Below are 25658 nucleotides of genomic sequence, written 5' to 3'. Positions count from 1 at the left end.
TATATTGTACACTGGAAACTAACACTGTATGTTAATTATACTGGAATTAAAATTAAAAACTTAATTAAAAAAAGGAAAGAAAGAAACAGAATACAAAAAAAAAAAAAAGTTCTATGTGATTTGGAGTATGGTAGGTTCAAGAGTCTTCAGGTATACAGAGAACCAAAGAGAGACTCACCTTTTTTTCCAGCATCATTCTTACCTTTCCACATTTCTTACCTCTATTAAAGTTGTATGGTTCGAGGAAAACATACATTGTCTCGGTCATGAGATCTAGTTCTGGCCTGAGTTCTACTATTACTGAGAGGTTGAATTTGGGCTGAGTTAATTCGCCTTTTTGTGCCTCAATTTCCTCACTGATAGTATGAGGTCATAGACTAAAGATTTTTTTTTAAGGACCCTTTATACTTGAAAGCTATGTACGTCACCATCTGATTGTCTGCAGTAATTCACTCAGGAGACTTGAGAGCAGCGTTTGAAATTCAAAGCCAAATTTCTGACAATCCAAGAAATCATTGGGTACAAGCGTCATGCTGTCTCTTCCCGGGTCCTGCTTTCCAATCAGGCCTATCAAAGCACAGATCATGACATGCGGGGCTCGACAGCCACAGCAGATGGAGGCCTTGTTTTTTCTACCAAGCATTGACATACCTAAGCAGATGTTAGGGTTGAGCGTTTTTTTGTTTTGTTTTTTTGTTGGTTCGTTTTTAGCCTCTTGGCTTCCACTTCTTGTGACGCATTTGTTTCTTTGGAGGCACACTGCATTATTTTTCAAACTGGGAAAAACCCTCCCGGCAACAACTATTTTTTAAGTGTAAGAACATTTTCAACTCTAGCTTCCTATAACCCAGCTGAAAAATATTTAAAGTAAAGGAACAACTGGTTTCAGATAAAAGAAAAAAAATACAGCTGAGAATGTCCTTGCAGCTGCCCGATGATTCCCTCCTATATCTACCCTACAGAGCGAGAAAATAAATGGCAGACATCTGTAAGTCTACAACACTTCAGGACTGTTGGTGAGAAGCCAAAAAGCACTGGGTGGGGCTGGGGTTGGGGGAGGGGATGTCTGTCTTTTTGATTGCTAAGGAAATCATGTAGACTTAGTTTCAATTGCTTCCTGAAAGCTCCACCTCAGAGAATTTTGGTCTGCCATAGTATGGCAGCTGGCATAGAGGGTCTAACCTTGTTTACTTTCTGTGTTTACTTGTCAAGGAATGGCATGATTTTAGTGGTGGTACTAAACTGAACTGGCATCCAGGTAAAAAGTTTCTTAAGCATAAGGGAATTTTGTTTTGTTTTTTACGTGATTGGGGTTAGAAGGAGTGCTGGAAAGAGATAGGAAGGAAGTTGATCAAAATACTGTAATACTGACAGAGGTAAGCATTCCTGAGGATCTGTGCAGAAAATCTTTCTCCGAATGTGTGCAGAAGACATTTACACTCATCCTCAACAATTCGTCCTTCATACCCACCTTATTTCTTGGGTCTCTAACAAGCATGGCCAGTAAACAGCGACTGTCACTTGGTAAAGCCTCATGGTAAGCATTTAACATGCTTGTTGAATGACAGCAAGAAATGAGTGGATGATGAATAAACAAATGAATTAGAGATTACACTTCCTACTCCCCATTTATTACTAAAATGAAAAGTTTACAATCAATATGCGGTTAATGGATTCTGTGGGAAAGACATATATTTGAAACCTTGCTCTATTATTTACCGTGTTTTTGTAAGCTTACTTCACTTCCCGAAGGCAGATAGATACCTTGTCTAAAATGAGAAGAACAAGACCACAAACTTCATAACAATGTTGTAAGCACTGACTTACATCTTCATATAATTTTCACAATGCCTGGCACATAATAAGCAATTAAATAAATGAAGTATTATTATCATCACCATTATTGAAAAACAAATAGAATTTGTAGTTAACAAACTTCCTGCAAAGACAACTCAGGCCAAATGATTTTATTAGTGAATTCTATCAAATATTTAAAGATGAAATAACACAAATTCTTTCAGAAGTTGTAAGAGAAGAAAACACGTCCCAATTCATTCTATGAAGCCAGCATTACTCTGATACTAAATCAAAGATGTTATAAGAAAACTACACAGCAGTATCCCACGTGAACATAGAAGGAAACTTAAAAAAAAATTTTAGCCAATTAAATTCAACAATATAGAAAAAGATAATTCATCATGGCCATTCCTAGGCCATGTTGGCTTAACATCTAAAAATCAGTAACACCAGGGGCGCCTGGGTGGCTCAGTCAGTTAAGCGTCTGCCTTCAGCTCAGGTCATGATCTCAAGGTCCTGGGATCAAGCCTGACATCAGATCGAGCCTGGCATAGGCATCAGCATCATCGGCACTGGGCTCTCTGCTCAGAGGGGAGCCTGCTTCTCCCTCTCCCTCTGCCTCTGCTTCCCTTGCTTGCACTCTATCGGATGTTCTGTCTGTCAAATAAGTAAATAAAATCCTAAAAATAATTAAACAAAATAAAAATCAGTAGCATCATATTAACAGATTAAAAAAAGTAAAAATCATATGATCATCTCAAAATAGGTACAGAAAAAGTTCTTGATTTTTCTAAGAACTCTTAGAAAACTAGGAATAGAAGGAAGAAAATACAAAATAATCCAAAAGAAAAAGAAGGAAAGAATTAATTTAAAGCTAAAGTTACTAAAGAAATATAAAAATATAAACAATATTTTTTAAATTAAAAAATAAAATTGATAAATGAAATGATAAGTTTCTTCAAATACCTGAATATAATGGATAAATACTTGGTATACTGAGTAAGACCATAAAAGAAAAAAACAAAAAACAATATTATATTAGGAATGAAATAGGAAAGAAATACAACAGTTATGAAATCAATTCCAAAATTTTAAATAATTATTTTGTGTTCCTTTTACCAAAAATTTGAAAACCAAGATTGAATGATAATAGTCAAAATAAAATGGGGGAAATGCTCAGGAAAAAGCAGATAAGCCAAGTTGTCTAAAATCCAAAGAGGAAATTGAAGTTTGTCAAAGATGTACCATTTGAAAGGGTGCCCGGCCTCAGAGTACACCTAACCTTCCAGAAACAGGCAATTTCCATGCTATTCAGACTGCAAAGCCAACAGAATGCTTACATCAAAGCTAAAAATATTAACACTGAAAGAAAAATGCTAGTAAGTTATCACAAAAATTGCTAGTGAGTTATACACAAAAATTTCTAAACAAAACATCAGCAAATCAAATGCAGAAAATAGTTAAAAGAATAAGACACTATTTTAAAGGAGTATTCAACATTTTAAAAATCTATTAACACATTTTTAGTTCCTTAGTATAAAGTGATGCCAAAAAGGACAATAAAAATATTAGAACACCTAACTCTAAAATTGTATTGAAAGGCATGAAATAATGTTTGAATAAATAGATATGTCATATGTCCAAATGGAAATACTAAATACTTAAATTTAAGATGATTCTATGCAAGTCCCAGTTGTTTCATATATGTGTTTGATTTTTAACTTGACAGGGTGATTCTAGAATCCCTTAGGAGAATAAATGAGTGATAATAACCAATATAGTTTAGGAAATGAATTATAATGAAAGATTAACACTATCAGATAAACCAATTACAGGAGCAGAATCTAAAGAAACTAAAAAATAAGTAGAAATTTAATATATACTAAAAGTAATAGATTAAATCCTGGGGGGAAATGGATTGATGCAAATTGTGTTAAAGTGATTGGATATCTGTATTTAAGGAAGTAATTAGATGCTAACTTATACTGTATAAAAAGAAATTTCATTTGGATTACAAATCTAAATATAAAAAATAATAAAAGTACTAGAAGAAAATGTACAGGAAATACGTTCTTAACCTCGGGGTTAGGAAAGCTTAAAATTCAAAATCTCTAAGCAAAAAGTTAATAAACACAATTGTATAAATGTTAAAAACATTATTAAAGCAAAGAATACATAAACAACAATGAAAGTGGCAGACTAGGAGAAAACATTAGCAATGTATGATAAATAAAGGGTTAATTAAAATGCGCCATGCATTTATATGAATATAGTATAATATATAGATATAAATAAATAGCTATGAATATGGAAAAGTTAATCTAATAGAAAATTGAGCAATAGATCTGAACAGGAAGTTTACACAAAAATAAATACAAATGACAATAGACATAGAAAAAGATGGTAAATCATGGCTATAACTAAGGAAATGCACATTTTATTTTATTTATTTATTTTATTTTTATGAAACATGAATTTTAAAACAATAAGAAGGCCTTTTGCTTCTCAGTGGCAAAAATCTAAAAGATTACTAAGAGCCAAGTGGGCAAAAGTTCTGGAAAAGAAGCATTTCCAGGTTGATAAGGACTTATCTGTAGTGTTTCGAAGAAAATGTTGGCAGCAACACAGCTAACTGTAAGATTCCATCGTGTCCCAAGTGTCACAAGTCTAAAAAGACCTCTATAAACATGCTCGCTGCAGCAGAGATCATAAGAGAAACTGCTGAAATGCCCATCAGCAACAGAATATCTCAATAAATTATGACGATCACTCATACGATGGTACAACACCAATAGGAAATAATGAGGTAGATCCACATTACAGATCTGGAAACATGGCCGGGATGTTATTAACAAAAAATCTTGTAGGACAATGCGTACATCATCATCACCACCGCAAACCACTTAGCAACTACGACACTAAAATATTTGTCACGATGCACTCCCCAGGAACCACAGAAACCTTCTCTACTCTTCTTGATCTAATTCCATTTCTCTTTAACTCAGTTCTCAACAGATGTCCACCTCTGATTGAATGGATAAATCTATCTCCTTCCAAAGAAGATCCCTCATCTTCCACCTTGAAAATCTCTGATCCCCTCACATTCTCTCTGACCTTAAAGGGGAAAATCTTCTTTATGAGTTCCTTCTGCATTCATCTCCTTCCTTTCCCATGGCATCCGTCTTTCCTATACTGATTTCTTTGCCTTTAACTTCAAACATAAAGTTCTTCTCCTTTAAAGACACAGAATAAAACAAAACCTTGTGGACCCTGTTGCCTATTAAGCTATGGGCTCCCTGTCACCAAACTCTTCAAGTTTTGCTCACCTCAGGCTGCCATTCCCCCTGCCCATTGCTCCTTTACTCCCAGCAGCCTTTCCTCACCACGGAAGCTACACTCACAGAGCTCCCGAGTTGACGAATCACCCAATCCAGTCCTCTTTTCTCAGTTTCTTTTGCTTTGGCTTTTAGTGGGTTTTTTTTTTTTCTAATGTTTTGTTTTGTTTTGAAGTTAATTGTCTACCTTCTAATTCTTGAACCACTCTCTGTTAGCCCCATTAATTTTCTGGTTCCCAATCTGTTTGCTCATTGCTCCCAGTCTATTGCTTTCACTAAATTCTCTTCTTCTAACTACCATTACCATGGTCTACAGCTGCCTGACCCATTATTAACATAGCCTCTGTCTCCCCCACCTAATTCTCCAACCCCAACTTCTTTTCCAAGCCCCACCTCAGCGTCTCTAGTCATTTACCAAGACAGCTCCTTTTCAGTAGCTGTCTGACAAGCTGAATTAAATGTCTGAAGCCAGGTCCTTCTCCTTCCCCAAGAATCTCAGCCTGATGATTGGCTCTCTCTCACCTCTCTCAACAGTCTCTGTCTGGCCCAACTTACTCCATGTTTCCTATGACCAGATTCTTTGCAGCTTTTCTCATTTCCATGGTTTTCTTTCCTTTTTTAACTGTCACCAATTTAGCCCTCTGAAACTCAATCCCAATATTCTTTTCAAATCATAACCTTCTAACAATTTCCTACATATAAGTGTTCTAGTCAGTCAACTGAGACAAACTCTCCCTGTAACATATTTTCTGCATCCAAACCTTTGGAACCCTGCTGTCGCCTTCCTCCTCGACCAACTTCTTACTACTTGCATGAAGCCTCTCAATATCTTCTTCTTCTGCGTATATAACATTGGATGCCATACTATTCCTCTGCCAGTTCATCATGTCCACTTCTTGTAATATTACCTTGTCTATATTCTTGTATTTATACCTTCCTTCCTTCTTTCTTTTTTTTTTTTTTTAAGATTTTATTTATTTGTCAGAGAGACAGAGCACAAGCAGGGAGAGCGGCAGGCAGAGGGAGAAGCAGGCTCCCCATTGAGTAAGGAGCCCAATGCGGGACTTGATCCCAGGTCCCTGGGATCACAACCTGAGCCGAAGGCAGAGGCTCAACCAACGGAGCCACCCAGGCGTCCCTATACCTTCCTTTCTTAAATGAATATAAGCTTCTGAAGGAAAATGGTTGTTGCATCTATTAAGAATTCTCTTTGTTTGCTAGTAATGGAGACCTGAAAAACAGTGCCTTAAACAAGGTGGAATGTCTTTTCTCTTAGTATAAAGAAATAATATGACAAGCACTCTAGGACTGGTGTTCATCAAAGAATCACTCTGGTTCTTCATAGAGAATAGACTGTAAGAGGATCCAAGAGAGATGACAGGCCAGTTAGGAAGCTGTGGCAATAATCCAGTTAAAAGATAATGATGCCTCAGGGATCAGATTTTGTACCTATTTTGAAGATAGAGCTGGCATAATTTGCTAATGGTTGCGGTGTGACAAAAATGATTTAAAAGATATTGAATAGAAAACTAGAAGACTCTATCACTGCTTGTACATATTTTTCCGTATTTCTCCATAGTGCCTATTACAGTGCTACGCACATCATAAATGTTCAATAAATATTCAGCAAATAAATAGATTTTAATCTTTTCAGAGGACTACTTTCAGGAATTTTTTCCCAAGACACCCACCATTAATTAATGATTAAAAAAATACAGAAAAATCTAAATCCTAAAAGCATACACTGAGACTATATTTTCCTTTTGCTTCCTATTAGTGACAACTGCTTCTAGAAGTGCAAGGAAGAGAAAATACTGGGGGAAAAATTGGTTTGTGGCATTTTTAATAGAACATTCAAGAAGAGGGGCGCCTGGGTGGCACAGCGGTTAAGCGTCTGCTTTCGGCTCAGGGCGTGATCCCGGCGTTATGGGATCGAGCCCCACATCAGGCTCCTCTGCTATGAGCCTGCTTCTTCCTCTCCCACTCCCCCTGCTTGTGTTCCCTCTCTCACTGGCTGTCTCTATCTCTGTCAAATAAATAAATAAAATCTTTAAAAAAAAAAAATGGGGCTCGGAAAGGGTAACAAACGCCAGCCACACACGTTGNTACCAAATCTCCCGTCCAACTATGACGGAATTTACCTGCTGTGTAAATGCCTGTTCAGACCAAGTCATTTTCACACTTGTGCGTGGGGGTCACATGAGGGCATATTTGGTGAGAAAAAACATTTGACGTGGTAGCTGTGTAGGAGATGGAAAAAAGGAAGAGAAGAGAGATTTTTAGTAGATATCCCCAAACTAACAAATTGACTGAAGTATATGAAAGGAGAATGTCACCATCAACATGGAGTCCTCCGTGAAATGCTCAATGCCATCTGCTGGTATGCAAAGATGTGAGTTGGAGAGAACTGTTTCCAGTCATCCTGTCTCTTATAATAACCCTGTAGCTTCATTCTTTGAGTGTCTTTGGCCTCATGGATTGAGCTCACGGTGACATAGAATAAAAGAGTGGGAAAGGAATTCAGAGGTATTCTTGAGTTATTTTCCAGTTGTTACATGACTTTATGTTAAATGAAAGCACTTAGCTAACAAAAAATGGCTCTAAACCCCAGTCCTCCTAACCCCAAGGACGGGGCCTTTTATTCATCACTTTTCCCCAACCACTAATGCTTATTTCTCTACTACCACCGCCCACCCACAGGGATAAAATTAATGATATCTCTACCCTAAGACATATTCATCTCGCCCACCCAAATGGCAGCTTGGAACTCTTTCTTCATGTGCCCCTGAATCTGAAACTTAAACGCAAATGAGATTCTCAGACAATTATTATTGGGCTAAATTCAATGCCCTGGGGCCTCAGGGAGTTTAATATGTCCAAGCACTCTGAGCCTCCAATGGGATGGGCACCCAGAAGGGTTGCATTCAAGTAAATGGGCATCCTTTCCTTTTGAAGATTGAGTGAGAAGGAGCACTTGTATCATAATCGCCAGCTGTGAGCTACCGTTTCCAATTCATCTTCTTCCTGTAGCTGTGGGGAGGGGAGCATTTCATTAACAAAATCCCAGCCAGATCAGACTCTTGTCATCACTATTGATTCTCCTCTCAGAAAACCCACTGTATCCCCAGCACCGTCCTTGGTTTCAGTCAATACTCTCCTTCCAAGTCCAAGATGGTTTTCTGGCTTTTGTTTCAACATCTTTGTGTCTTTCCATTGATCTTTCTCACTTCCAGGAAATTTAGAGAAAAAGCAAAAAAATCACTAAAATAAGGAAAAGTTAAAGACAAGAGGGGTGCCTGGTTGGCTTAGTTGGTTAAGCATCTCACTATTGGTTTCAACTCAGGTCATGATCTCAGGGCCGCGGGATGGAGACCTGTGGCAGGTCCTGTATTCAGCACAGAGTCTGCTTGAGATTCTCTCTCTACCTTTGCCCCTCCCCCTGCTCACACACAATTTCTCTCTGTCTCTCAAATAAATAAATAAATAAAATATTTTTTTAAAAAGTTGAAGACAAGAATGACAACAACAATGCCAATGAAAGATAAAGATCAAAGACTGGGGAGGAAGAGAGGGAAAGGACTTGTGATTTGATGATGTTATTGTCGTTACAATGATTATTTTAAAAATCCAGCTCCTTCTTAGAAGTTTGGAAAGAAACTGACACCATTTTAACTCATAGAGACATAGATTAAGCTCTATCTTTGTCAGACCTCATTGAAATCTTTAGTCATTATACTATTTGTATTAACTTTAGAACTGCTGGGCTTTATTTTGGACAGTGGGATTTGATAGGATTCTCTTGTGTTAGCAAGGAAAGAGCATTCATATCTAGATTTCTCTGTGTTTAGAATGGCAGACGGGAGGAGAAGTGACTGTACTCTGGTCACAGGATTTTTCTTTGCGGCCAGCTTGCCTGGCTAACTAATTGGTTCTCAGGGATATGCAAAGGTGAGGAAAAAGACTGGCTGGGGTGGGCATGAAGAAAGGCACATGATGTGATGAGCACGGGGTGTTACACACAACTGATAAATTATTGAACATTACATCTGAAACTAATGATGTGCTATATGTTGGCTAATTGAATTAAAAAAAAAAAAAAAGACTGGCTGGTTGGCCTTTTTCTTTGAGAATAGGCTTTGTTTCCTTGCACGTTCTTCATTCCGTGCCACACATCTCTGGGGTTTTCTACCGTCGAGACTGGGTGTTATCAGCCCAAGCTGCAATCCCCTTTTTCCTTTCTACAGGGATAGGGGATAGAACTGATATTTCAGGGCGCCTGGGTGGCTCAGTCGTTAAGTGTCTGCCTTTGGCTCAGGGCGTGATCCCAGTGTTCCGGGATCGAGCCCCACATCAGGCTTCTCCGCTGGGAGATTGCTTCTTCCTCTCCCACTCCCCCTGCCTGTGTCCCCTCTCTCGCTGGCTGTCTCTCTTTCTCTCTGTCAAATAAATAAATAAAATCTTAAAAAAAAAAAAAAAAAAAGACCTGATATTTCAATGCTCAGTTGAACCGTCATGTGGCTTTGGTTAAAAGCTAATTGGATCCTAGGCTGCGTCTTGTGCCGCCACCTTGATAACTACTAGTATTTTATTTAAAAAATAAAATGTAGGGGCGCCTGGGTGGCACAGCGGTTAAGCGTCTGCCTTCAGCTCAGGGCGTGATCCCGGCGTTGCGGGATCGAGCCCCACATCAGGCTCCTCCACTATGAGCCTGCTTCTTCCTCTCCCACTCCCCCTGCTTCTGTTCCCTCTCTCGCTGGCTGTCTCTATCTCTGTTGAATAAATAAAAATCTTTAAAAATAAAAATAAAAAATAAAAAATAAAAATAAAAATAAAAAATAAAAATAAAAAATAAAATGTAAAACCACCTAGGAAGGAGAGAAGGGTTGCAGTGGAAGACTTGGTAGCATTAGGGCTAAAAGAAAGTGATTAACAGGAACACAAACAGCTCACTCAAGAGCCTCACCCAGGTAGTCATGGAAATAGTGAAAGTCTTCATCCAGTTGAGAACCTCTAATTGTTTGAGAACGTTGACCAAGTGCTTCAGAGCCTGATGGCACAGATGCCAACGGTATTAGCATAGATAGACTAGGCATCACTTTTCCCCAAGGTTTTTAATGTTTGTTTTTCTTTTTTCTTTCCTTCCTTCTTCTTTCTTTCTTTCTTTCTTTTTTTCTTTCTCTTTCCTTCCTTCCTTTTCTTCTTTCTTTTTCTTTCTTCTTTCTTTCTTCTTTCTTCTTTCTTTCTTTCTTTCTTTCTTTCTTTCTTTCTTTCTTTCTTTCTTTCTTTCCCAGATAAAGTAGAAGGTACAGATGCTGCTCCATGCACTGGATTTTATAGATTCTTGGGCCCCCTAGTCCTATTCTCTGCAGAGAATCAAGTGGGGGTCTATAAATCAGAAAGAATTATGCCCAAAGTATATAGTTACTTTGCACTAAGGAATATATATGCTAAATGGAGCATTGAAGGAGGTGGGCAAAGAACCCTATAAATTGTTTTGTTTAAATGCAGTATTAAAAAACATCTAACTATGGAACTGTTCCCTTAGTTTCTGTACTTTGCTAAGCTAGTGAGTTATAAAGAACCACAGCTGGAAAAAAAAAAAAACCAACAATTTGTTTTTCTCTCAGGAATTCACAGGAGTGCTGTTTCTCAGCCTCTGGGGTGTGATCCTGTCTGCATTTGCAAATCTTTTAGTAAATGGAAAAATGATACCCTTCTCATTCTGTCTGTGGTCTATGAGTGGAATGGGCTATGCAGAGGAGCCAGATGAAAACTGATCCTGAGTCAGCACATGTGAGATGGCCAGACCTCCAGAGGCCCTTGAAGGACCGACTCAGAGAGGCTATTTAATGCATGAATGCAGAATGGCATACACACGAGGACGAATCTAGGAGGGCTGGCCACAGGGCCATTTTGGCGGCGAATGGTCAGTTCCATGAACAGAAAGACAAGAAATGACATGCCACAGAAACCTTGTGGATCACTAATAAGCTAATCTTGTTTATCCTTAGTTGTCAAGCCCAGATCTCCAAAAAAAGAGGTGAGCTTGGAGAAAGGATCTACGCTGGAAATGTCAGTCATGGGGTCTACTCCATTTAAAACCCCTTTATATGAAAATGCAGACAAGCAGCCCCAATGAGGACACAGGAATCATACTGCCTTCCCAGCCACAGGGCAAGGGAGGAGCACCTGCCCTAGGGGCAGCCATGTTGTGCCACCAGTGAGTCATAGTCTGGTCAAGCTGGCTCCATCGGAGTCCATCTCTCTGGAACTGGAATAAGGCAATAGTGGAAGAACCCATGCTCTAGAACTCATTTCAAGATTACAAATTTCAAGGAGTTCAACTTGATTTATTGTGAAAGGATTCCAGGGTGCTTGGCCACCGGGTGGTTACTGTCACCACTATGGTTTGACTTATCAAAGCCTCAGGCCTTCATTTCTCCCCTACCTCTAGAGCCTAGACAGCCTGTTTCTAAATTGTACCACTGTCACCTCTTTACATGTCACTTACTTACTAGTGGTGCACACACAATTGATGATTTAGGAAAATATACGGAGCCTGTATGATTAACCAGGATAAGTAAATATAGAAAATGTTACCATCAACTGGGTAATGTATTCTCTATTTGTCACCTTCAGTTAGAAATTACACACCTTGGGCTCAAAAAGTCCATTGCAAGGTGTGAATCTAGTTCTCAATAAAAACAGAACAATTTTCCTACTTCTGTCAAACAGACTGATATCATTGACCCTGTTCATACAGTTTCAGCTTGGTAAAATATCCCCTTAAAATACAGACTAACAAAAACAAGGACTGGTCTGTATTAGTTGGCTAGAACTTCTGTAACAAAAGTACCACAGCCGGGTAGCTTAAACTACAGCAGACATTTATCTTCACACAGCTCTGGAGGCTAGAAGTATGAGTTCAAGGTGTCAGCAGAGTTCATTTCTTCTGAGGCTTCTCTTCTTAGCTTAAAGACGGCCATCTCTTAAAATTGTTTCTTTTATATTTAAAACACTTTTTTAATCATGGTAGGTACACTTACCCTGAGATCTACTCCTGAAAACATTTTAAGTACACAATGCAATATTGTTAATTATAGCACGATGTCATAGAACAGATCACTGGAGTTTGTTCATCTTGCGTAACTGAAACTATATACCCATTGTACCGTGAGTCCCCCCTTCCCTTCCCCTAGCCCTTGCCAACCACCGTTCTACTTTTTTATGAATTTGACTATTTTTTTTTAAGATTTTATTTATTTATTTGAGTGAGAGAGAGAGAGAGCATGAGCAGGGTGGAGGGGCAGAGGGAGAGGGAGAAGAAGACTCCCTGCTGAGCAGGGAGCCCAACAATGTGGGGCTCAATCCCAGGACCCTGGGATCATGACCTGAGCTGAAGGCAGATGTTTAACCAACTGAGCTCCCAGGTGTCCCGTGAATTTGACTATTTTGGATACTTCATTTAAGTGGAATCATATAGTATTAGTCCTTCTGTGACTGGCTTATTTTATTCAGCATAATATCCTCCAGATTCATCATGCTGTTGTATATGGCAAGATTTCCTTCTCTTTTAAGGCTGCATATGCGTAAGTATGCATATCACATTTTCTTTATCCATTCATCCATTGCTGGATATTTAGATTGTTTGCATATCTTGACTCTTGTGAACAATGCTTCAGTGAACACGGGGTGAAAATATCTCTTTGAGATCCTGATTTCATTCTTTGGGATATATACCCAAAAGTGGCACTGTCAGGTCATATGATAATCCTGTTTTTAATTTTTTGAAGAACTTTCATACTATATTCAGTAAGAACTCTACCATTTTACCTTCCTACCAACAGTGCACAAGGGTTTCAATTTCTCCATAACCTTGCCAACACTTACCTTTTGTTTTTGGATAACAGTTATCCCAACAGGTGTGAAGTGATATTTCATTGGATTTTGCTTTGCATTTCCTTAATGATTAGCAATGTTGAGTATCTTTTCATAATTTGTCGGCTATTTTTTGGCTTTTTTAAAGAAATGTCTATTAAGTCTTTTGTCCATTTCTAAAACAGGTTATTTGGGGGGTTTTGCTATTGAGTTGTAGGAGTTTCTTATATATTTTGGTTATTAACCCCTAATCAGTTAAGTGGTTTGCAAATATTTCCTCCCATTTTGTAGGTTTGCAAATATTTTCTCCCATTTCACTCGGTTGATTGTTTCCTTTGCTGTTTAAAAGCTATTAATTTGAAATAGTTCCACTTGTCTATTTTTGCTTTTGTTGCTTGTGCTTTTGGCGTCGTATGCAAGAAATCACTGCCAAGATCAATACCATGAAGATTTTCCCCTATGTTTTCTTCTAGAAGTTTTATAGTTTCAGGTCTTATATTTAAGTCTTTAATCCACTTGGAGTTGATTTGTGTGTGTGTGTGTGTGTGTGTGTGTGTGTGTGGTATAAGATAAGGGTCCAATTTCATTCTTTTGCATGTTGATTAGATGACCTTCTCCCTGTGTTCACATGGTTTTCCCTCTGAACCTTTTGGTTTCCAAATTTCCTCTTTTTATAAGGACACTAGTCATATGGATTAGAGCCCACCCTAATGACCCATTTTAACCTAATCATGTCTTTAAAGACCCTATGTCCAAATACAGTTACGTTCTGAGATACTGAGGGTTCAGACTAAGACATATGAATTTTGGAGGAATACATTTCAGCCCATAACACTTTGCAAATAAAATGCTGTAATTTCAAGAGTCAGGTTGTGATGACTCCTTCCTTTTGTGGTTTTAGTAAATATAAATCACCATTGGAGTATGTACAAAGGAAAAATGACCTGTTGCATGAATTTGGGTAAGTTATCTTAATTCTCCATATTCCAGTTTTTCTGTGTGTAAATTAGGAAAGAAATGTATTCCCCATCTTCTCTAAACTTTTCCAATAGAGCAAAAATTTCAGTCTTTAAAAATTATTTTATCATCTTCAAAATCTTGTGTGCCTTCTCTTCCGTGTGGTTTTCAACACCGTGTAGCCATTTACAGGCTGCTGTCCCATGATTCAACATTCACAACAGCTCCAGGATGTCCGTGTCAGACCAAAGGCTCTGTTATCATTTTGCAGGTAAGGAAATCAGTATACAAGGAGGTGAAGGAAGCTAATAACATCTCTAAAGTCATGTGTAATAAGTTGCGCCTTTAAAGATGAAACCCACGGGGGCACCTGGGTGGCTCAGTCATTAAGTGTCTCCCTTTGGCTCAGGTCATGATCCCAGCGTGCTGGGATCAAGCCTCACATCAGGCTCCCTGCTCAGTGGGAAGCCTGCTTCTCCCTCTCCCACTCCCCCTGCTGGTGTTCCCTCTCTCACTGTGTCTCACTCTGTCCAATAAATAAATAAAATCTTTAAAAAAAAAAAAGAAAAAAAGATGGAACCAACAGTTCCTGGCCAATTCAACTACATTCTTAATATATGGCACTTTTAAATAACCGTTTTTGATGAGAAATAGAGTAAGAGAACAGTATTCTGAGACTAAAGAGTTAGAAGCACAAAGAATCTTAGTACTTTCCTCTGGAGCTATCTTCCTTTTCCATAGGATTACTAGAGTAGTTCATCTTAGCACGACTTCAATGAGGGTTGACGTTTTTGGCATTGTCCGCATTATGTATCTCGAGTACCTTTCCATTTTTTTGTTTTTGTTATAAAATGATGGTGACTGCCTCCCACAAATGAGTCATGTTCTGTGGTTTAGATAAGTTTCCTCAGCTGATAATCGTGAGCTGATTATCATTATGGCTTTTTCTTGGACTTGTTTTCATGCTGAATTTGATCCAAAGACAGTGCTCACACATTTATTTTCTTGTAACATCCATTGGCAATTGCATTTCTATTGGATTGCTGGACTTTTTTACTTATTTATTTTCTCAAGCTCATCAGTTAGTATTGATGTTTACCCTTTGTCTTATATTGATTGAAAATATTTTTTTGATGGATTGTCAGCTATCTTTTTATGGTGGATTTGCCATATGTAGGTGAAATTTTTACTTTGTTTTTCATTGTAAAATCTAATTTTGCCTTTACTGTTTCTGAATTCCATGACTTTCTTTACAAGATTGTATAATAATTATGTAAATTTTGGCCTAGTTTTTAAATGGTTTTTAAAAACACATTTCATTTTCAAATTCACAAGGAATTTTTGTGTTTGTGATGAAAGGAAGGTGTACAACTTGATTTTCTTTTCTCAGTATATAATCAATTCCATCAATAATTTCATTAAATCATCCATCTATCTTTTCTGTACTTTAATCATATACTCAATTCACATTGTATATGAATCAGGTTCTGGTTTCTCTGTTCTTCTTCATTAATTTGTGTTTTTTTTCTATTCTTATACCATTATCACACTATGTAATTTCTGCAAATTCCTATTATATTTTGATGTCTAATGAGGCAAATTCTGTAAATTTCTGAAATTGTCTTGGACTTTCTAGCACATTGACCCTTCCAGGAGAATTTTTCAGTTTTTCTATTTTAATTCAGTTTAGTTTTTATTTCTAAAAATGATTAACACTAAACCAAAATATAAATGGTTATTATACAATTCTGGATTGACTAAGTAGATCTTACTACTTAAAAAAAATTAACTTTCATATGGCAAACATATTGTAAACAGAGTTAGAAGACAGTTGACCATCTATAAGAAATATATTTGCAAATTAGTTGAGCAACTTTATATGTCAGGCATAATGCACTGGACATTCCTCACTGAATAACACAGGCTATAATAGAATTGACATTCTAGCAGGTTAAGGCCAACAATAAACAATGAACACAATAAATAATTATCCCCTAATTAGAAGGCACATAATGCTGTGGGAGAAAAGATAAAAAGTAGAGGAGTCGAGTAAGGAAGTCAGAGCACTGGGTTAGGGGAACAGGTTGACATTTTGAATACAGTGATCTGGGAAAACTTCACTGAGAAAGGGACATTTGGGCAAAATTTGAAGAAAATGAAGGAGTTAGCCATGTGGATAATGAGAATTATTGATTGGGATTGATGTTTAATTTATAAAATCATTTGGGGAGAGTTGATACATTATGGATTCTTCTTTTCTAAGAACCAAGTAGGTCTTTCCGTTTATTAAGGTCTTTCTTTAGTTACTTCAGAAAATATTTATAGATCTTGGATATTTATAGGTCTTCCACATTTTCAGGTAAGTATATTTCTAAATAACACATGATTTTTCACTCTTGCTATTTGTAGAAACAGAATTTTTCTCATAATTTATAATTGTTTATTTCTGGTGCACAGAAGTATTGATTTTTCTTATACATCTTATATCCTCCATCTATCTGACTCAACTCTTTTATTAGTTGTGGTTTTTCAATTTGTAAACAAATTATAACAAATTGTATGGTTGTCTGTAGACAACTATATTAACTGAAAATGTAAATGGTTCTATTATTTTCTCGTCTTTGTCCCTTTTATTTACTTATCTCAAGTATTGAGTAGAACTTCAAAAATATTATTGAATATTGCTATATTAACTGTCATCTGTACTTTCTTCCTGACATAAATAGGGATATTTCAAACTATTTCACCATTAAGTATGAGGTTTGTTCAAGGTTTTCAATAGATCACTTTTATCAATTTAATGAAATTTGAGTCAGAACTAGATGGTAAAATGATAAGCTTTTAACAATCATCTATTGCAATAATTTTGTCATTTTGCTATTTTTATAGTTTTGTGGGGCTTTTTGAGAAAGAGAGAGAGAAAGAGGGAGAGAGGCAGTGGCGGGGGGAAGAGGGAGAGAGAGAATCTCAAGCAGGCTCTGCACCCAGTGCCGACCCTGACGCAGGGCTCTATTTCACCATCCTGAGATCATGACTTGAGCTGAAATCAAGAGTCAGACGCTTAACTGACTGAGCCACGAAAAACCCTGCCATTTTGCTATTTTAAATGAAATACAGTAAATTTAATTAATTAATTTTCGAATCTTGAACTATTATTAGATTCTTCGTTTTAAAATTTTTTACTTGATCATAAGGAAAATGTATTTTTAATGTCATACTGAATTTGATTGGTTAATGTTTTATTTGCATGTTCACATTATATTCCTGACATTGGTCTATAATTTTCATTTTGGATAATAATAGGGATTCTTTCTCTTGGGCCTAAATGGACTGACCCTGAAAATTGTCTGGATTTCATACATAACTTATTTGTTACCTACTCAGTTTCCTCGGTGGTTGCAGATCTACTCATGTGTCTACCCTTGATTTTGCTAAAAGATCATCTATTTCTTCTAGACTTTGACATATCTTGGCACCAAGATGTATAAGTAATCCTCCTACAATCTTCTTGTTTTCATTTCCCATTTTAGTGATTATGACTTTTTTCTTATCACTAATATTGCTTAGTGACTTGTCTTCTCCATTTCTTGAACAGGTTTGCATTGGGCTTTCAGGAGAACAAGCTTTCAGTTTTATTAAGTCTGATGTCATTATTTTATTTTATTTTATCACTCTAATTCCTTCCACTTTCTTTAGTTTTACTGGTCTTCTTTTTAGTTTTCTAAGTTTAGTTCTTATACACGTATTTTCCTTTTTAAAAGTAGTGCACAATTTTAACAGAAGAAATGTAGTGGGGCACTTGGGTGGCTTAGTTGGTTGAACGTCTGACTTTAGCTCAGGTCAGGATCCCAGGATCCTGGGATCAAGCCCCATGTTGGGCTCCCTGCTCAGCAGGGAGTCTGTTTGTCCCTCTGCCACCTCCCCACTTGTTCACTCTTTCTCTCTCAAATAAATAAATAAAATCTATAAATAAATAAATAAATAAATAAATAAATAAATGTAAGCGCAAAGGTCATAAAATCAATTACTACTAAAAAGTTGATATGTGCCACCCCCTCCCCCAGAAAAAGCAAAGTCCCTGTTCCACTTCTTCATATATTCCAGTTCTGTTTTTTAGAGGAAACCACAGGTAAATCTTTTACTATTGCATTTGGTCCTTACTTACTATCCTATCACTAAAAAATATTTCTATTGTTATTTATTGGGTTATCTGTTTTAGAGATTATCTACAATTTCCTAGTAACTATAAACTTTTGTTATGCTTTGCTTTGTTACAGAAACACCTTATAACCCAACATCTTCTTATATGATAAATTTGGCTTCAATATTTACATATTATGACTGTAAAAATATAGTTTGCTATCAAGCCGTATAGTCTTTTCTTTCTTGCGCACTTTTTGTTTCTTTTCTGGGGTTAATATTTATCACACCTTTTTCTTTTGTTTAGTAGTCTATGTATGTATGGCAATGACTTTCCAAAGGCTCCAAGAGGAATCCATCCCCTTTTTTCCAAACACTAAAGCACAGCGAATAATCTCTTCACTACATTTCTGTCCTGGCTACTTCCTCACCCCAGCTCCCCAGCCTCCGACTCCATCTGGACTGATGGTCTCTAGGCCAGTTATAGAGTGGCTGCCAAGAGGTTTCCTTTCATTCTTTTCTTATCTAAAATCCCATATTTCCTGGATCTCACGTTTTCACTTTTCGTTTTATTCTCATTTTATTGAGGCACATCCTTTAAGATTTTCCATAAGAATGATGAATGGGACATGCTTTTAAGTCCAATTTACCTCAGTTTTAAGCTCATGTTTAATTGGTTTGGCTAGGTATGAAACTCTAGTTTAAAAATCATTTTTCCTTAGTTCTGAAGGCATTGTTCCACTATCTTCTAGCATCTAGTGTTCAGGTTAAAAAAGCTACTGATTCTCATTCCCATGCCCTTGTTTATGACCTATTTTTGCGTCTTCCTTTCACCTACAGCACTTTGAGATTTTTATGTTGATGGACATTGATATGAGTCTTTTTCGCTCAGTTTGATGGACCCTTCAGTCTGTGATGTGCCCTTTGGTTTTGCAAGTTTCCTTGTAATTTTTATTGATAATTTTCTCCCCTCTATATCCCCAGTTTTCTCTCTGTAGCTGTTAAAAGTAGGATGCTACATTCTTGGATTGATCTACTAATGTTCTTATGTGTTCCTTCCTGTATTATACTTATTTACTTATTTATTAATTCTTTGATTTATTTTAGCTTCTGTGAAGTTTCCTTAGCTTTATCTTTGAATCCTATGGAATTTAAAATTGTTAATAGCACACTCAATTACAAGAGATCTTTCTTATCTGCTGATTATGCCTTTTCATTATTTATCAATACATTGTTTTCTTCTATCTCTCAGGTTATAATAGTTATTTTGAAACCTTCTTCTGTTACCCCCCCTCCCCAAATTATTTTGGGATCCTTTTTCCCTGTTTTTCGGTGGATTTCCTTTTGATTTAGGTAGATTTCCCAAAATGTCTAAAGATTGTTGACTGTCCCATCATATTTAGGCACTGAAATGCTGATTGAAACGTGTATACGGGTAAGTTAGTTGAAGAGTGAAAAGACTACACAATGCCATGTTTGCTGAAGGACCCTTGAATGTTCATTTTCCAATTCGCTTACTCCAGAGTGGAGTCAGCCATCCTTCTGACTGCTGGCATTTTGATGAGCAGTGTGTGAGGAAATTTATCTCCTGTTCTCAACCCTGCTCTTCTCCCCTACTCCTTTGTTTCATACTGTTCCTGAGGTGATCAACATTTTGTCCTTGAGGTTTCAAGTCCTCTCGAATACGCACCTTTAGTGCCACATGCAGGGACTTGGCCGGCTGCTTGGCTGCATAATGGAGAAGGACCTAAGTGTCTGGCCACTCTGTGAAGAGACCTTCGAGCTATCTCTCATGTTAGCCCCACAATCAAGTTGCATCTTCCACACTCCCTGTACCATTTGGAGCCAAGCTTGGAAGAGGTACTAGGCTGAATCTCACACCACTTGTTGATATCATTGTCTATAAACATTTGGATAATAATTTAAGCTATTCAATTAAATCAGGTGCTTTTCAACTTTCCAAAATAATTGAAACTCCTCAGCTAAAGATTTTTCTTCTCTCTTCTTGTAAATTAGTAGTGTGTTAATATCTTTACTGGCATTCTAATCTGGTTTGGGGATATAGAAAGTATAAATAGCTGTGGTTAATGCCATGTAGTCACTTTTTCTTGTTTACTAATAAATGCAATTGAAGACCAAAATTGTGCTATGAATAACACAGGGCAAAACACAGCTTTTTGTATGAGGCTTTCTCATTATTATTTCTAAAAACTCTATAAATTGGTTTTGACATCTCATTTATCTGACAGTTACTAGACTATTCTGTGATTATTTTCAATTTTAAAATGAATTGATTTGTTTTGGCTTTTATTTTCTTGCTAATTTTTAGTTTTATTAAAATACAGTCATAGAATATAATCTATATGATTTCTGCTTTAAGGACTTATTGCAATTTTTCTCTGTTGTTCATGCATTGCCAAATTTTTCATTGTTTCATGGTTACTATGAATTTGCCTTTGTTGGATACATATGCATATTATATCTGAAATTAAGTGTGTATTATGTCAATTGTGCTAGTCATACTTATTATACCCTTACATCTCACCTTCTTCATCTGTCAAATTTTGAGAAAGGTAATTTGTTAGCCTCCTATTATGCATGTAGTTTTATTAATTTGTCCCTAAAATTCTTTTTTTTTTTTTGCTTGATGTGTTAGGAGTTCAAAGGTTTATAACTGATCATTTTTCAATGTATTTGCCCCTTTACTAATATAAAACCCCCTTTTTAATTAAATTATGTTACTTGAATTCTATTTAGTCTGTTTTTAGTATTGCACACCTGGTGTCTTTTGTTATTATTTCAGAATATGTTTCTGTTCCCCATATAGCTGGTTGATTTTGTTACCACTCCATAAATGAGAAGACTGTGCTACAGTCAATTGGTCATAGAGGGATTTTAAGCAGATGAATAGCATTATTGGATTTGCTATAAAAATGGTACCCTTTCTGGAGGTAGAGAAGAAAGTAGAAAGGGACACATTTGAAGGCAGGTAGAATTTGGACTCAAGTTTCCTGCTTAATATTTTAATGTTCTTATCCTATTTTAGTGTTTATCTAAAAATGAAATGATATTATATAGATACCTACAGCTTCTAGAAGAAAAATAGTGGAAGTGGGATTCAAGAGATTCTTGTCTACCAGGCATGAATAAATTGTTCCTTTTTCAAAGATGTTTTAAATGTTTCAAAGATTATTTTCAGGAAGCAATGACCACAGATTAGATTGCAGACTTCATAAAGAATCTGTCTTGTTCATCCTTATATCCACAGTATTTTATGCATGATAGATGTGTAGTTTATATTTCCAGCATATAATTGAATTGAATTGAATTGAATTCAGAAAAAAAGTGATTTCGTTTTTCAGAATTATTTTTATGTCATTCATTTCACATTTCTTAAGACTCTCATGGCAGGTCCTTAAAGCTGAAATGGATGCTATAATCAATGCATAAATTAATTTGGCCTTCTTGGAACAGCCTTTAAGTAAGTCAGCTGCTCTGAAAACCTAGCTCAGGAAAAGGGTTAGATGAAAACTGGGTTTATGTGTTCATTGGAAAGCCCCTTAGACATGCTTTCTACCCCCACTTGAGAGCAACTCTACAGTTGTTAAAACAACCACAGTCACCTCATCCCCAACACTCTCTGTACATATATGGAAACCTCTTGGTCACACTCCCTGTCTATATCCGTTGAAATTGCACTGTAGTATCCCTAGTTCAGCAGGCATAGTCTTTTATGCATTCATTGAATGACTATTCATTTAACACTTATCACATTCAAGGCCCTGTTCTTGGTGCTGAAGATATAGCAATTAATAATGCCTGTTCCTGTGCCTAGGCCACTGGTGAGATCTGAAGCAGAGCTGGAAAAACGTAGGCAGAATATGATATATGGTACAACATAGATGCCTTAAAAACATTGTGCTGAGTGAAAGAAGGCATTCAAAAAAGGCCCACATAGCTTATGATTCCATTTATATGAAATGCCCAGAATGGGCAAATCCACAGAAGCAGAAAGTAGATTAGTGGTTGCTAATTAGAGGCTGGGGGTAGCAAGTAATAGTTATGGGGTTTTGTATTAGTCACAGTTCTCCAATGAAACAGAACCAGTTAGGATGGATATATGTATTTATTATAAGAGATTTAGCATGAGGAATTGGCTCACATAATTGTGGAGGCAGGAAAGTCCCAAGAGTTTCAAGTTGAGTTGGTAGCTGGAGCCCCAGGAGGGCTGATGGTAGAGTTCCAGTCTGAAGGCTGTCAGGATCAAGATCCAGGAAAAGCTGATGTTCAGTTTGTCTTCTTCAACTGATTAGATGGGGCTCACTCACATGAGAGAGAACAATCTGCTTTACTCTGTCTACCAATTTGTCACATTCAAAACCACCCTCACAGAAACACCTAGAATAATTTTTGACCAACAATTTTGACCAAAAATTGGCATAGTTTGGGTGCCTGCCTCGCTCAGTTGGCAGAGCATATGACTCCTGATCTTGGGGTTGTGAGTTTGAGCCCCATGTTGAATGTAGAGATTAATTTTTAAAAATTGTCCCAGTCAAGTTGACACATAAAATTAACCATCACAAGTTTCTTTTGGCATGATGAAAAAATTAGATAGTGGTGATGGTTATACAACTCTAAATATACTAAACCCACTAAATATATACTAAATACACTCTATGTTGTACTAAATATATATATATATATATATATATACTAATATTCTAAAACCCACAGAATTGTGCACTTTCAAAGAGTAAACTGAATATATGTAAATTAAATCTCATGAAAGTGATTTAAAAATAAACAAACATAATACATACTCAAAACTTAAAAATAACAAATACAAGAATGGACAGTATCCTAAGAGTGATATGGGTGCTATGAGATGTTCATCTAGAAAGTTTATCTAGTACCTTTCTTCTCAAAGGGTGGTTTACAGACCAGCAGCTTGGGCATCACCTGGGAACTTGTTAGAAAGGCAGAAGCTCAGGCCCCACCTGCTGACTCAGAATTTGCATTTTAAGCAGAGAAAGACAATTATCATATGATTTCTCTCATCTATGGAACATAAGAACTAGGATGATCGGTAGGGGAAGAAAGGGATAAAGAAAGGGGGGGTAATCAGAAGGGGGAATGAAGCATGAGAGACTATGGACTATGAGAAACAAACTGAGGGCTTCAGAGGGGAGGGGGTTGGGGGAATGGGATAGACCGGTGATGGGTAGTAAGGAGGGCACGTATTGCATGGTACACTGGGTCTTATACACAACTAATGAATCATTGAACTTTACATCGGAATCCGGGGATGTACTGTATGGTGACTAACAATATGATAAAAAATCATTAAAAAAAAAGAATTAAATGAGGGGGAAAAAAAAGAATCTGCATTTTAACAGTTTCCAGGTGATTCTTATACCCACCGAAATAAGAAGCTCTGATTTAGTGGTCTTAAATATTACTTATTTTATTTTGATTAATGAAATAATTTCTCTATTAACATCCCATATGAACAAATGAAAATCTAACATCTCTGGTTGAAAAGAGTCAAGGAACCCTCAGCTCACTTGCTTGTCCCTGCCTGAGAGGCAACTTATAGTTCCCTCTCCCTCAGGATTCCAATACAAGTGGGTCAGATTTCTCTCTCCTTCTCTCTCTCTCTCTCAAGAAAAGTTTACAATAAAAACTTGTAGGCACAGTGACAAGACAATTAGTCCTCTCTGGTAAAAAAAGACAACAAAGCTGAAGACAAAGATGAGAAAGAAGAAGAAAAAGAAGGGAAAGGAGAAGGGAAAGGAAGTGGAGTGAGAGAGAGGGAGAAAGAAAGAAAGAAAGAAAGAAAGAAAGAAAGAAAGAAAGAAAGAAAGAAAAAGAAAGAATAAAGGAAGAAGGAAGGAAGGAAGGAAGGAAGGAAGGAAGGAAGGAAGGAAGGAAGGGGAAAAGAAGAGTCCCAACATAAGTGTAATCCTCTGCTCCCCAGAGCCCATTTGCCTGCCCCAGAATTGCTGTCTTTTCCCATTGTAACCGAGGCTATCTATGCTACACTTCATCTGACAGCATGGAGTTGGCCTGTCCCAGTGCACAATGAAAGAAAGAGACATTTCCTGGCACCTGTGTGTCTGTAGGTGCCTCCAGCCAAACCCCACAGTTGAACCATTGGAAATGAGGCTGACCTTCCCTTAGGAGCCGACACCCCTCACTCATAGCATTCATTGGGCAATCAGACGGCATCCCAGTGACATTCTTCACAGCTGCCGGCAACAGCCTTTAATTCATCTGGTATTTAACAAGGGCGAAGCATCCTCTGGCTATAACATGTTTGTTGGTGTGAGCTGAGTCTGGCTCATCTTCCACTCCCTCTAGCTCAGAGTTTCACACCAACTTGGAGTCTGCAGGCAATGCAGCAGCTACACAGAATGCTCTCCTCCCATCTTCTGTTTGTGCCATTGCATTTTTATTCTCCTTTTTCAGCTCTTGGTCAGAGAATCACAGAGCTGGAACACAACATTTCACGGGTAAGTAAAATAAGACTTAGGAGATCATACAACTTGGAAATAGAGTCAGGATGTCATCAGAAGCCAGTCTTTCTGGTTCCAGATGCATTTGTCCTGGACAAACATTGTCCCAGTATTTGAGTCCTCAGCTTACAATAGGTCAAAGTGTTAGCCAGCTGGTAACTAGGCTCAGGAATCACAGAAAATTCTCTAGCATCTTTAAAAAAAAAAATGGATTTTTAAAAATACTCCAAAAGATATTTTTATGCCTTTCCAAAATCTCCTTAGTGTGAGATCTCATGGAAGAAAATGATGATAAATACCTTCACATGATTTTGGAATCAAAGCAGGACCATTCAGGAGAAATCATGGGTATCTGCGTAAGCACGGTAAGAGTTCTTCCATGTCCACGTGTTTTTGGGTTGAGCCTTTGGAGTCACTCAGTGTTTGTCACTGGGAGGAAAGATACTCATCTATGACCAGGGGCAAAATCTACTTCTGGTGGAAAAAGTAGGAAACCTTCTGTGACTTGGCCGGTCGTGCTTTGAGTCTCAGATTTTACAGCTAGATTTTCTCCCCTTCCATCATGAAACCTTTTGTCTTTGGATATTTTATGATAGCAGAAAAAGGGTGCTCTGCCTGGAGAGAGAACAAAAGCATCACAAACACTTGGAAGAGACTTCTTAAACCACAAATGAATAAATGATTATTTGGGTCTACTCTTCTCTTCTAAATGACTTAGTGAAGGTTACAGCAATCCTGGTGTAGACGCAGGAAAACGTGCACTGTCTCATAATTACTCAATCAGTATCTCTCTCCTTACTCAACTGTATACTCTATGAAGACTCTTAGTCTTATCCAAAGATCCGTTCCTCCAGTTGTGGACAAAAGACACCCAATAAATAGTTGAATGAATGAATGAATGAATGAATGAATGAATAGTGTTTTTTCTGGTATTGTGAAGATTATTGGTTAGAATTATTTTTATTGTTATTTGCAAGTAGCCAAAACACATTAACTTAAACAAAACCAGAAATATCTTCCCAGGCCTCAGGAACAA

This window comes from Ailuropoda melanoleuca, chromosome 6, assembly GCF_002007445.2.
Source record: "Ailuropoda melanoleuca isolate Jingjing chromosome 6, ASM200744v2, whole genome shotgun sequence".
Classification (NCBI taxonomy): Eukaryota; Metazoa; Chordata; class Mammalia; order Carnivora; family Ursidae; genus Ailuropoda; species Ailuropoda melanoleuca.
Note: the sequence above shows the minus strand (reverse complement) of the source record.